Source organism: Schistocerca americana, chromosome 1 (assembly GCF_021461395.2).
Source record: "Schistocerca americana isolate TAMUIC-IGC-003095 chromosome 1, iqSchAmer2.1, whole genome shotgun sequence".
In the NCBI taxonomy this organism is placed as follows: domain Eukaryota; kingdom Metazoa; phylum Arthropoda; class Insecta; order Orthoptera; family Acrididae; genus Schistocerca; species Schistocerca americana.
In genome coordinates, this window is record NC_060119.1 from 711,291,617 (window position 1) to 711,304,111 (window position 12,495).

The 12,495-nt window shown below is 43.4% G+C and overlaps 3 non-coding genes across 3 annotated transcripts; 1 reads left to right on the plus strand and 2 right to left on the minus strand.

The window, feature by feature from the left end:
* Positions 1–578: 578 nt before the first annotated feature.
* Trnaa-agc lies at positions 579–651 on the minus strand. Its single transcript has one exon. It is a non-coding gene; the product is annotated as a tRNA-Ala (tRNA).
* A 169-nt stretch (positions 652–820) lies between these two features.
* Positions 821–893, plus strand: Trnaa-agc. Its single transcript has one exon. It is a non-coding gene; the product is annotated as a tRNA-Ala (tRNA).
* A 10,458-nt stretch (positions 894–11,351) lies between these two features.
* Positions 11,352–11,426, minus strand: Trnai-uau. The gene has a single exon. It is a non-coding gene; the product is annotated as a tRNA-Ile (tRNA).
* Between the last annotated feature and the right edge of the window lie 1,069 nt (positions 11,427–12,495).

The window sequence follows — 12,495 nt, forward strand, 5'->3', positions numbered from 1 at the left end:
TGTTTGTGTATGAGAAATCGGTTGGAAACTTTCCTCACGTCAACACGTTGTAGGTGTCGCCACCGGCGCCAGTTTTGTGTGAATGCTCTGAAAAGCTAATCATTTGCATATCACAGCACCTTCTTCCTGTCGGTTAAATTTCGCGTCTGTAGCACGTCATCTTCGTGGTGTAGCAATTTTAATGGCCAGTGGTGTAGTTTTCTGTTTCTGTTGCTTCAATAGTGCTGAAACTACTAGATACATTTCAGGTTAGAAAAAAGTAAGATGAATCGGATCACATGCCATTATTGTCTCAGTTCAATGTCTCCCCTAACATTTAGGCGCCGGTTCACAGGCTTGTCGGTCTGACGGACATTTCGGCGAAACCGTCCACCTCTGTGTGAAGACAAGTCTTCCGTCCCGACCTCGCGTGCTCTACCTACAGAAACACGAGTAGAATTCCACCTGCTCATCCGCTGAACACAAAGTCTGAGCGGGAGGTATCTCATTGAACTTAACTTCTCGGCGTAAGAAAAATTACTACACTGTCTGCAGCCGTTAGAACTGGAGGTAACAAAAGGAGTGAAAAAGGTGGTTCCTGGAGGCGCCGGGTATCGATCCCGGTACCTCTCACATGCTAAGCGAGCGCTCTACCATCTGAGCTACGCCCCCAGCCGCTGGACTTAACTCTTTACACTTTCTCCGTAACAGTTTGGCAGCCGCAGACTCAGCGGCGCCGGGCGGCGGCCACACCCAACAGGTTTCACCAGAGCTGGCCGAGTAACAGGTTGGCTGCGTAACGAAGCACGCCCTAATGCCAAGTCAGACCTGCTTCCATCTTGGGGGCGTAGCTCAGATGGTAGAGCGCTCGCTTAGCATGTGAGAGGTACCGGGATCGATACCCGGCGCCTCCAGTAATGTTTTTGCATCATTTTGTCATTCAGATAACTTACCTAAGTGTAAGAATGAAACTGGTATAAAAATGAATTTATCGTATATAGTCTGGATTCTATGTAAATGGATAACGTCTGCGAATAAAATGACTCCAGTAGCGTTACAACTCACTGGAGCTATAAGAACCGGGAGCTATTACCGAGTCAGTAGTCAATATCACCATTTTGCAGACTCAGTGTTTAGAAGTACACAGCTTTATACAAAATGTATAGAAATTCCGGCTTAACTAGTAAGAGTATCGCGATTCGAGACGAATACTTTGAATTCATTTCTTGTTCAGTTAACTTACTTTCGATGCCCAACTTCAGATGACGTATATTAACAGGAGCTTTATTTTGGAGACATTGAAGTCGGTTGGCTGAGCTTTGATAACATCGTAGTTTCCAGATAAATCTGATAACTGCAGTTTCTCACTAACAGATGCAATTTATTCTCCTAAACTTCAGCGTTTGTTCTACAAAAGGTATAAAATTAGAAAGTTGAAGATATCGAGCATAAAAATGCAAATAGCCTTACGTTGCTTTTGTCAAAGATCGATTTAAGCAAAATTCATGTTAGACGTGAATCACTCGGTGACGACGAGGCAATTTTTTTGTTTCACTTTTACTTGTGCATTCGCACTTACTTTGCGAAGTTTGTGGTGAAAAGGATTTTTTATTGTACCGTAATTTTAGATTCCTTCTCATTCCACTTCAGGGTGGAGTGTTGAATAAATGTGAGTCTTTGATGAAACCTCTGCCAGTTATACTGTATTTCAGCCTTCCTGTGCCTGCTGCAGATAGTCAAAGAAGCCTGTGACAATTCACGTCGTACTTAATTACTCACACGTTTCTCACAAATCTCCCAACACAGCTGCTTAATATCGATCCTGTACTGTAGTATTATAGTGCAAAAGGATACCTGCAGCTTCTTACAACCACAATGAAATTTTTGTATTTATTCCATACTGACTTATATATATTTGTATGACATTAATTTCTTCAATATTAATCATTTAGTCAATTACCACAGTATTTTAAGTTCCGGGACATATATATCGATTTGTAGTAAGATTTTCGGATTAGTACTTGGTTCGAACATTTTGAATTACCTAGACACACAGTCATTACCGCTTCAGAAAATATAGTTCTACTGAAACACAGCTAGCTCTTTATTCGCTCGAAGTAACGAGTGCTGTCAACTGTGGATCTCAGACTGATTCCATATTTCTAGATTTCCAGAACGCTTTTGACAGCGTTCCTCAAAAAAGACTTTTAATTAGATTCCGAGTCAACGGTGTATTGCTTGAGTTGTGCGACTGGATCCGAGATTTCTTCTCAGAAAAGTCACAGCATGTAGTAAATGGCGGAAAATCCTCGAGTAAAACGAAGTGACATCCAGTGTTCCTCAGGGAAGTATTATAGGCCCTCTGCTGTTCCCAATGTATATAAACGATTTAGGGGACAGTCTGAGTAGCCCTCAGATTGTTTGCAGATGATGCTGCATTTACCATATAATACACTCATCAAAAGATCAAAACCAATTGCAAAATTGCTTAGACAGGATAACTGAATGGTGTGAAAAGTGTCAATAGTCTCTCAGTAAGGAAAAGTTTGAGGTCATCTACATGAGTACAAAAAGAAACCCGTTAAATTTCGATCACACGATACATTACAAAAAATTTAGAGCCTGTCAGTTCGACTAAATATCCAGGAATTACAATTACTTAAGTTGGAGTGATCACATAAATCATGTTGTGGGGAACGCATATCAAGGGCTACTTTCTATTGCCAGAACATTTAGAAGATGCTACAGGTTTACTAAAGGAACTGCGTACACTACCCTTGTTCATCCAGTGCTAGAGTATTGCTGTGCTGTATGTGATCCTTACCACGTACGACTGACGGAGAGCATCGAAGAAGTTCAAAGAAGGGCAGCTCGTTTTGTAATCAATTTATAGCGAAATAGAGTAGAGACTGTCACGGACATGGAAAGATTGTTGGAATGGCAATCACTGAAACAAAGCGTTTTTCCTTGCGGCGAGATCTTTTCATGAAATTTCAATCACCAATTTTCTTCTCTGAATGTGAAAATATTTTATTGTCTCGAGACTGCATGGGGAGAAACGATCACAATAAAACGAGAGAAATCGGGGCTCCTACAGAAAGGTTTAACTGTTCATTTTTCCCACTCGCTGTTAGAGAATGAAACGGTGTAGAAATAGTTTGAAGGTGGTTCGTAGAACCCTCTGCCAGGCACTTAATTGTGAATTGTAGAGCAGGCATGTAGTTGTAGATATAATTTTTAGCTTCTTTAAAGCAAGAGCCACATCCAGAAATCTGAGCCTGTGCGGAATCACGATTTGCCAACTTACTTTTACGGGCATTATTTGTTCTTACACAACCCCATCATCTGCGGGAAATTTGAAATTGTTGCTAATATTTCTCACCAAGCCATTGTTACAAAACAAGAAGATAGCACGGACGTAGCTCGTTACCTCAACCAAAGGATTCCACAATATCAAGTGTGAGCGAGGACAGTTGACATCTTCATCATCATTGTTTGTTACATGTAGAAGTCTGTTTTAATACCAGGTGGATCATTACGTTTTGACTCGGAATACGCTCCAGAATTATGTTATATGTGAAAGTTAAGTTTTTGAGTGTCTTCTTCGATTCAGTGAGAACAGGTCCTTCCTGACAGGCTGAATATAATAACGTTATTAAAGGTGGAAATAATTCAGTTTTGGATTGTTGTTTTGAAGAAGGGATTAGATGATAGCACACATCTTGAGTCATCAGGAAATATTAACGCTGGTAATGGAGAAAACTATGGGGGATAAAAACTGTAGAAGGGGACCAAAGCTTGACTGCAGCAAGCAGGATCAAATGGATACAGTTTGCAGTAGCTATGCACAGATGAAGAAACTTACACAGGATAGACGACTGTGGGTGGCTGCATCAAACCAGTCTCTCGGAGTGATGATAAAAAGAACGATAACATAGCGATGAAGGCCAATATGTAAATCTAAATCAATGCTATTCCTAATCAGGCTCCGTGTTACTCACTCACGCTTCGTAAGGACCAAAATTAACGCGCAAAACTCCTTCCCCGCTCCATTAAATGAGCAACAGTAAAGCACCAAATACTGAAGGCTACACATGATTGTTCACAAATCGAAATGATCCTCAAACATTTCAGACTGTCTGTACAGAAAACAATGACTGAAACTGAATGTCTTGCGCTGCGAACACCCTGCCCAGATACAGCAACGCAGCAATTCTCTACTTCATACCTCTCAAGTTCACTAAATCATTGTTGGATATGACAGTAAGAGTGATTTGACAATTGTTGAAGAGAGGCTGAATTCTCGCAAGTATGACTGAAGAACGGTAGATCCCGTGGTGATAACCTTTATGACCATGGTACCACATAGCATAGGCCAATTCCAACAGGATAACGCAAAACCCACGCTTGAGTTAACATCACAAACGCCTTGAGGACTGTACGGATCACTGAGTGGCATGCCTTGTCATTTGCTTTGTCACCACAGAGCTTGTCTGCGATACAAAGGAAAGACGTCCACTTTCTTACCAGCCTCCAACCAGCGTCCTCATCAGCTGACCAGCTTGGGTTTCAGGCTTGGCAAGAAATTCGTCATTGTGACATTCGGAAGATGTTTTCTTGCATGCCGCACCAAATGAAAAAGTGTATTCTTTCCTCATACTGATGTTGATTATGGAAATCATTTGAGAATGAAATGGAAGTTTAATTATCCGTTTAATATCCGTTATACAGGGTTAGCGAGATTGAACTATTTATTAAAAATGATTCACAACTTATCTAATACTCAACCAATTTTCAGGAAACAAAAAAACATTTTGTTCCTTACAATGGTACAGTTACGGAATGCTAAAATTCAGCATAAGCACCATCATTATCTACAAATTTCCGTTAACGGATGTGGATGTCTGCGACAGATTTCTGCAGATAATACAGCGGTGCATTTCCAAGAACCTGGCAAATTTACTGCTGGAGTTCATCAAGAGTTTTTGGCTTTCTGAGACAAATTTCCACTTTCGCCCACCACCCAAAGGAAGAAATCGCAGGGCGCTAGGTAAAGACTCCTCGCTGGCCATTCGATTGGGCCACGAAGTCTCAACTAGCGTGCTGGAAAATAGGTGTCGAGCTACGCGCGGACAGGATACGTGGAGTGAGGCGGGGCCCCATCTTGCATAACGATTGTTATTGTAATTGTCGCATGTGGAACAGAATTTTCGAGGATATCAAGGTACTGTTCTCTATTCATTGTGTCCCGAATGAGATATGGACGACAACTTTCGTGGATATCATGTCGCACCACAACGAACTTTTGGGCGATGGTGGCTTTGTTCAACAACCATCCCCGGATCCTCAGTTCCCCGGTGATGACAATTGTGCCGCTGAACGAAACAGCCCTACATGAAGTATGGCTTCATCTGACAACAGCATATTACGGCAAATATGCTTACAAGGTAAGCATCATCTACCCATATTCCAACCGACAATCACAATCTTCTGGCAGTAATATGGTTCCGACGGACGGAAGTTCAATTCTTTCTTCAGAACAGATCGGACTGTGTGTCGCGTTAAACCATTTTCACGAAATCCTATCTTTGTGATTTCTACGGATTTCGAGTGAACATTTCCCGAACCACTTGCACGCTTTCCTCCGTCCAGGATGATGGTGGTCGACCTCTTCTTCTAACATCTGATACAGAACCTGTGTTCTTTAGCTTCGACAGGCAATTGCTTATGGTCTTTGTACCTACCGAAGCACGAGGTCCTTTCACACTTCACCACCATCTCTGTACTTGTAACACAGGTCGCCATACTTCGTGCCGGGGTGCCAGCTGAGCCCGCTCACGCAAGCTCACACGTTGCGCCATGGTCCTCCACTGATATCTGCAATGACCTAATATAACGAACTCTACCATTGTAGCAAAAAAAAGTTTTGTATTTCATGAAAATTAGTTAAGTATTAAAAAGTTATAAACAATTTCATAGGGAGTTAATTCTTGCCTACCCTGTGTAAATAAAGTGTACACAAAGATTGCTAAATATCGGACTGGTACATATGGTGTAACACTGTCCATATCACTCACACCAGATTTGGGCATATTTACTTCCTCTGGCTGGTAGCAACACGTTCTCTGTCTGCCACTCTCTCTTCGGGTGGAAAGAGCTGTTGACACGTCCTCTTCTGCGTCCGCCACACAACACAGAGTGGTGCCAACACTGTTCAGCAAAAAGCGTAAATTTGGGCTCAACCGTTGTCCTAGGAACTTAGCGTTTTCCCTTCCGCGGTATACAAGCAAAGTAGCCGTGGAAGTACGGAGGTGCTGTGGAAAAAGAAATTAACTCGTGTGCAGACACCGCTCGAGACCGGTTGTCTGTCTGTGTGTGTGTGTGTGTGTGTGTGTGTGTGTGTGTGTGTGTGGGGTTCTCATGTTTCGTAATCATCGACGTGAAAATCTCCGAAGTGGCATCAAATAAACGGCCTAACACCGGTAGGCTCAGCTCCCCAAACGGGGACTGTCGACAAAACGTACCATAAGCACATTATAGTTTTCATTTGTGAAATGCTTTTACATTTTAGTTTTATCTTTGCACTTACCAGCATAGCAAAACCTATTATTCCGCTCAGGAAACGGCAGGTATAATCTTCTGTTATGGTCTGGCAAATGGAAGCAACTGTCGAGTCCTCGTCCTGTATACTGAAAAATATCCACAACACAGAGTACCATCTGCACAATTATTCACCTGTCTTTTCTAGCGACTAGACTCTGCTTCATAGCTCCAACAACGTCAGATCGTAGCAGATCTCACACCTTCGTACGCCTGTTGTGGAGGAACGAGTATTGCACGAGTGGAAAAAAGATCCTGGAACTTGTGTACGGCATCTATTAGGGATAGTCTTCCTCTGGTCTGGGCGATTCCACATAAAATGTTGCTATGCCTCCACACGCAGTTGAAGAAGAAAGGCATCAGCACCGATTTTCAGTTAATGCATGCAAGGCACCGACAGTTCCTTTCAAATGACTTGCCTGTCCCTTAACATGCAATGAATTGGTCTGAGCTAACTCGTTCCCCTGATCTTAAACCCTTGGGCTTTTGGTTGTGGAGTCTCTTGAAATCTCTGGTGTACTCAAGACCCCATTAATTATGTATAAATACTGCAGGAACGTGTCTTCAGTGCTTGCCAGAGCGCCCGTGACCATTCTAGAGTTTTCAGAGAGTGCCTGATTCCCCAGGACGTCGGAAAGAAGCATAGCATACTATGAATAGACACCATACTGTGTACATTGTTTAGCGATGACTTAATGAGCAGGTCGTATGTAATAGCAAGCAGATTACATTAAAAGCTCTGCCGTTTCAGAGTAACAGAATAATCTTAAACATTACTGCGAAACAGAACTGTGTAAATTTGAAGAGGTTGAAAAATCAGCCAATCAGTTGCAAATAAAGATTTATTAGCCATTGACCTAGGTGTCGACATTTGTAGAAATACCTTCTTCAGAAGTAGTGGGCCTCTTATGTACCATCATGTGATGTAACAATGCCCACTACTTCTGAAGAAGATATTTTTACAAATATCGAAACCCAGGTCAAGGGCTAATAAATCTTTATTTGCAACTGATTGGATAATTTTTCAGCCTCTGACAGAATAATGTGTTCTGGCTTGTTTACTGCATTCTGTAGGTCGTTCGTAATAGCAGAGATCTTGCAATAGAAGAGATTTGTTTCACAGCAGCGAAGATGAACGAGTGCTCATAGCTCGTAAGGTACGTCTTTCAGAGCACACGTCTCCATAATTTTCCTTTTTTTTATCCGTACTACCACCTCTGAAAATATGGAAAATTTTTAACACCTTGTATAGGACGTCTTAACTTTGGAATCTGCAATTACAATGTTAATTTTGATGTGACAAGAGAGTGGCGCAGAGAGAGGTTGTTTGATTCCAGAAGTCCTACTTGCTTGAGCTAGCAAAAAATCTTGAATGACATAGTCTAAAAATATGCAACAGTCAGAAGCGGTTTTTTTTAAAAATAGAACTAGTTAGTTTTTTGCTCCAGAATAACAGATTTATACGTACGTGACAGATTCAGTGATATAGCTCCCTTGTGGGTCTCACAAGAAATTAGGTAGTAGTAAGAATACATTGCATATGGGTCTGTAGCGCTTTTTCTGAAAAAAAGCTCCGTAGCTAGTGTTTATTGGTTTTACTTTGTTTGCTTATATTTCTATTTTTGTAACTTGTTTCTCATTGTAATTAGTCAAGTTTTCAAGGTGGAAGTTGGTCACAATTATGCTAAAACTGAATAGGATATACAGGATGGGCCTAAAGTCTTTGTGTAATTATCAATATTAAAAAACTTACAAATTTTTGGTTTGTGACAAATGAAAGAATAAATCACCAAGCTTTTGTTATGATATCGATAAACTTTAACATGTGCGCCGTTCGTTGCTCAAAGAACGACTAATCGATATTCGATTTTACGCCGTAAGTTTGACAATATTTCTTGTGATACACCAGCAACAGCATCTGTTGTCCCCCTTCTAATTATATCCATATGAGCTAAATGGGTAGCATAAACCTTGTTCTTTACATAACCCCAGAAAAAGAAATTATGTCTGGTGATTTTGCAGGGTAGACAGCTAGACCATCACGTCCAGCCCATCTGTCAGGAAACGTCTCATTTAGAAAATTTCTAATATCCAATCCCCAAAGCGGTGGTGCACCATCTTCTTGTAAAATCATATCTGGCTGCACGTCTCTCAGTTGCTCTTCCGTAAACAGATCTAGCCAGATAAATGTTAGCTGTTACTGATTTTTCGACAAAAAATAAAGTGCCAATGACGCTGTTCCGCATTAAACCGCACCACACATTCATTTTAGGGTCATCCCTAAAGTGATCTATGACAACGTGTGGACTTTTCAAACCCTATCCTCACATTGTGTGAGGATAGGGGAAGTATCCTATTCTGAAAAACAAATTCGTCGAAGATACTCGTTGCTGCTGTTGATTCGTGCCACTATCTCAGTCGCAAAAGCTGGTCGACAGTTTCCATCATCTGCCTATAACACGTGCTTTGTCTAGTCCTTATATGCTTGTAGATGCAATTTGTTGTGTAGAATTCTTTGCACTGTGGTCCTAATTCACGAGATGCGCATCGAATAGACTTAGAAGGGCTTCTAAACAACGCCTGTTGCAGAGCTCTTACACTCTATTCACCGACCGAAGGCTGCCCTATTCGCGGAAGGTCCAACACATTGTCGGTGTGTTTAAACTTCATGTACCATGCAACAATACGCCTTCTATCTGATGCTTCTCTTTCGTATTGCCTTCAAAAATTTCGCCGCACAGTAATTGGGGATTTTTCTCTCGCGGTACCACGGAACACACTGCGTCTTCTCGCGGGACGTCATTTTACGATGACGATTGTAGTGCTCTCTACTCAGTTTCTACCTGCAACAAAGATATGCAAACAAACTTGATGATTTGTTCCTTCATTTGTCATAAACCACAACTTGTAAAATAAATATTTATATTTTTACAAAGACTTTAGGACCATCCTGTGTTTTAGTCTGTTATTAGTGATAACGTCGAATTCCAGCTTGACAGCTTGCTTGATTACAGGACTGAGAGGCAAAGAATAAAATATAAATAAATAAAATAAACAACAATAACGTGCAGCTGTAGAACGGCTATTTCCGGAAAAGTCAACAGCTATGAACTCACAAATAACACTTTCCTTCGACGGTAATGGATGGAATCCTAATTATGGAGCTGCAGCTGCGGCCACCCAGAAGTTGAAACCACTCACCACGGACACCAACGGCGTCGAGGCAAGGGAGAAGCTGCGTCCTCTCCATCCCCGTCAGAGAGTGGACTACGCTCCCAGGTGAAATTACAATACCATTATCTGCTGACGGGCATTGATATACACTCCTGGAAATGGAAAAAAGAACACATTGACAGCGGCGTGTCAGACCCACCATACTTGCTCCGGACACTGCGAGAGGGCTGTACAAGCAATGATCACACGCACGCCACAGCGGACACACCGGGAACCGCGGTGTTGGCCGTCGAATGGCGCTAGCTGCGCAGCATTTGTGCACCGCCGCCGTCAGTGTCAGCCAGTTTGCCGTGGCATACGGAGCTCCATCGCAGTCTTTAACACTGGTAGCATGCCGCGACAGCGTGGACGTGAACCGTATGTGCAGTTGACGGACTTTGAGCGAGGGCGTATAGTGGGCATGCGGGAGGCCGGGTGGACGTACCGCCGAATTGCTCAACACGTGGGGCGTGAGGTCTCCACAGTACATCGATGTTGTCGCCAGTGGTCGGCGGAAGGTGCGCGTGCCCGTCGACCTGGGACCGGACCGCAGCGACGCACGGATGCACGCCAAGACCGTAGGATCCTACGCAGTGCCGTAGGGGACCGCACCGCCACTTCCCAGCAAATTAGGGACACTGTTGCTCCTGGGGTATCGGCGAGGACCATTCGCAACCGTCTCCATGAAGCTGGGCTACGGTCCCGCACACCGTTAGGCCGTCTTCCGCTCACGCCCCAACATCGTGCAGCCCGCCTCCAGTGGTGTCGCGACAGGCGTGAATGGAGGGACGAATGGAGACGTGTCGTCTTCAGCGATGAGAGTCGCTTCTGCCTTGGTGCCAATGATGGTCGTATGCGTCTTTGGCGCCGTGCAGGTGAGCGCCACAATCAGGACTGCATACGACCGAGGCACACAGGGCCAACACCCGGCATCATGGTGTGGGGAGCGATCTCCTACACTGGCCGTACACCACTGGTGATCGTCGAGGGGACACTGAATAGTGCACGATACATCCAAACCGTCATCGAGCCCATCGTTCTACCATTCCTAGACCGGCAAGGGAACTTGCTGTTCCAACAGGACAATGCACGTCCGCATGTATCCCGTGCCACCCAACGTGCTCTAGAAGGTGTAAGTCAACTACCCTGGCCAGCAAGATCTCCGGATCTGTCCCCCATTGAGCATGTTTGGGACTGGATGAAGCGTCGTCTCACGCGGTCTGCACGTCCAGCACGAACGCTGGTCCAACCGAGGCGCCAGGTGGAAATGGCATGGCAAGCCGTTCCACAGGACTACATCCAGCATCATCTACGATCGTCTCCATGGGAGAATAGCAGCCTGCATTGCTGCGAAATGTGGATATACACTGTACTAGTGCCGACATTGTGCATGCTCTGTTGCCTGTGTCTATGTGCCTGTGGTTCTGTCAGTGTGATCATGTGATGTATCTGACCCCAGGAATGTGTCAATAAAGTTTCCCCTTCCTGGGACAATGAATTCACGGTGTTCTTATTTCAATTTCCAGGAGTGTACATCAACGTGGACAGTTGAAAATGTGTGCCCCGACCGGGACTCGAACCCGGGATCTCCTGCTTATATGACAGACGCTCTATCCATCTGAGCCACCGAAGGCACAGACGATCGAGCGACTGCAGGGATTTATCGCCGGCACGCTCTCCCGTGAGATCCACATTCTTAACTTATAGTCCGCACACTACATTCGTAGTGCCCCTGCCATTATACCAATTACTCGCGGCAGACAATCCACCGAGTCCCGTGAGAGTTCAGGCAAATCGTGTGCATCCGCACTGAAGAAGGTCATCAGCCGGTCAGCCTTAAACGATATGAAGATGGCATCTGTTCTTTCGGACATGTCCGAAAGAACAGACGCCATCTTCATAAGCTCCAGGGTGGCGCACCATTCAGACGCCCACAACAGCAGCTCTCAAATTAGTTATGGAATACAAATTGGAACAAAACAACTTTTGTTTGAACCATTTCCTTTTCAATGTAAAGAAAGCTTCAGATACGATGTTTTATTGCCTTAATCGCATGTAAGTACACTGCATTACTAGTTTCGGCGGGGTAAGCTGCCATGTTCAGATGTGCAAGGTTACAAAAATATTGTAGCTGTAATAGTAAATTAACGATTTCACCTAAGTTCTTTTTGATATACACTCAAGTGCAGGTTATGAAATCGTACTGGGCGATAAACAGCACATTTGTTTTTGTACCATCGTAACGGACTATGAATACGAAATAACAAAAATTCCTTTTAAATAAATTATTAAATTACATTTATAAATTCCAATATATACCTGATAAAACAGTACCTAATAATGAAGAGAGAGTAAAACACTGAAAAAGGTAACAATGTCCTCGTGGCAACACAGAGTCATACCGGTGTGGCACACATCAACAAGTGCCGCATATATCTGAGTTGGCTGCAGCCTACGTACTGCCGGATACCAGTTGGGCTAATAGAGTAATGCAGAAGAGTGCCACCTGGTGGCAGCAATCTCATGAAGAATGATGAATATATTCTGGGTTCTTTTTAACAATATGTACGTACAAGTAACAGTATATGAGAGAATACGATATGAATCGTTTAAAGTGGACAATAATACACTCCTGGAAATTGAAATAAGAACACCGTGAATTCATTGTCCCAGGAAGGGGAAACTTTATTGACACATTCCTGG